The following is a 2,410-nucleotide window of genomic DNA, read 5'->3' on the forward strand; positions in this document are numbered from 1 at the left end:
AAAAAAAAAAAACAATATGTTATGTTATGATTTGGAAATGATTTGTAATCCTTCGTATTTTGATTATTTGATAACTATTGCTCACCGGGGAAGTGCGAAAGCTGATACAAGAGCCTTGCGAGGTTTCGATCGACATTCGGGGTGAAGAATGTTTGTCGAGGCTTCGCGACGGTTGTCACGGGCTCGATGGGGAGTTCCGGGTCGTGACAATAATTTTCATAAAACTATCGGTACATAATTCTTATAGCGTAAAAGTTAATTATATTCATATATACTATAAAGCAAATAACCAAAGCATAAAATTTCTTTTACAGTGACACGTGGGCTCACATCTAACCAAAATGCATCTGAAGTTGGAAACCTACAGCTTTTACCGATTCGAGTCCAAATGAAGGTCCTTGTCAAGTCAGCTAACTATGAAATTCCCCGAGCTTGATATGTGAGGAAATGAGGGTGGTGAGATTATAAAATCTCAGTGAGTAAACAGATACCATCTAAACTATCTAAAGTCGAGTAAATGGAGACAATTGAAATAAGTCATCAAATTGTAATTTCATTACCTTTCAACTCATTTCAACCGAATAAAATCAATCCATATAAATTGAGTAATCAACTTGGCTTATGAATTTCTTAAAACTTTGGCTCGTGCCAAAACTCATACTCGGTGAAACCTTACGCAGGGCATCCAACTGAGTCCGCCAAGGCTGTTAAAATTTTTGTATACACTTAAAATATATTTTTAGTTTGAGAAAAATACAGTCGTTCCATGGCATTGGCTGAGTTCTCCTTCACGTGGTGGTTTGGCTTGAAGTGAACTTTAAGCTTTACCCTAGGAGATACCCTACGCACCTCTCCGTTCAAGGTAAGAATATAATGGAGTTTACCGTGCCCCTTTAATAGGCTGGTCTACGGAACCCCCTCTGCAGTGAATAATTAATATATACTCCACCAATCAATAAAATTCATTCTAGCATGACATGGCAATTTATCGCAACCTAGCCTCTCAAGGCTGAATACTCAGTACAAATAATTCTAACGCCAAAATCAGTTTAGCCGTTCATGCTCATATATTGTCATAAGCCATTCAATTTAAAACCATAAATTTACAACACAAACAGGCAGTCTCCAATTACTCTATTTTCAAAACCAATATTCGGTTTTTTCAAAAAATTTATAAAATCATTTTATAAAATCGTAATTTCTCCTAAAACATAGCAATTTACCATTTAAACCCATTTTCCATAAAATCACACAATTGTATAAAACTACTCTAGATAATTAAGACGATAATAAGTTCACTCACAGTTCTAGGAGTCGATGTACTCCTAATCCCAATCTCCAAGCACAATCTCTGTACTTTTACCAGTGTACTTTGCTCACCACCTATCCACAATGTACAATACATAATTCACCATATCAATGCTTGACCATTATAAAATCAATTCAGGCTCGGTATATATGCATGATATGATATACAACTTATCTGACTACCGCTTAAATGCGGTGCTGACCTAATTCGGCCTATTATCTCCAATTTAACTCCAAATCAATTCTTCTCACTTTCTACACTCCAATTATACTTAAATTACCTTAGTGACTGTGAATGAGATTTAATTTATCAGTCTCGATAGCAAATTACGAAAATACCCCTAGTGGGTAAAAATTAGTATTTTTACTCCGAAAATTTCCATTATTTTTCTAAGCTCATAATTCATCATTATTCATCATAATTCCTCAAATAAACATCAAGATCAGCAATCAATATTCCCCTAGAAAATTCGGTCAATAATGGTAATGGAGGAAAATAAATTCTTTTCTTATTGTTTTGTTCCTAAATATGCTAAACTAACTAAATACACTAACATAACTTAAAATCAAATTAATCTAACAACTTTATCTCTCCTAACCCATTTTGGCAAGCCATCAATTCATCATGAAAACATGTAATTTAAGCATGGAAAATAAGGAGAAATGCTTAAGGAAAATAGATTTCAAGTTTAAGTTGAAAAATCCTACCTTTTTCACTTGTTTTCCTTGATTTTCCACACTTTTTCTCTTGAAATTCCTCACCTAGGGTTTGTTCTTCCTCTCTTTCTCTCTCTTCCTTGCTTGACCGAATATTTGGAGAGTAATGGGCTTATTTATGCTATTTTTTTAGTTAAATAATAAAATATCCTAAGCTTGACACATGATATTTTCTTATTAGTCTATTTTTAAAACTTTTAAAATTTTAATCCTTTTTATCTCCACCATACAATTAGTCAATGGTCAAAATGAGGATAAGGGATGACCATGTGCTGAAAAAATGTCCTGGTGATGAAAAATTACCGTTTTACCCCTAAGGTGGTAAAATTATCATTTTAGCCTTATACTTCAAATTATACCGGAATTAAAATTTTTCACTTCTAAA

This window comes from Theobroma cacao, chromosome 5, assembly GCF_000208745.1.
Source record: "Theobroma cacao cultivar B97-61/B2 chromosome 5, Criollo_cocoa_genome_V2, whole genome shotgun sequence".
Classification (NCBI taxonomy): Eukaryota; Viridiplantae; Streptophyta; class Magnoliopsida; order Malvales; family Malvaceae; genus Theobroma; species Theobroma cacao.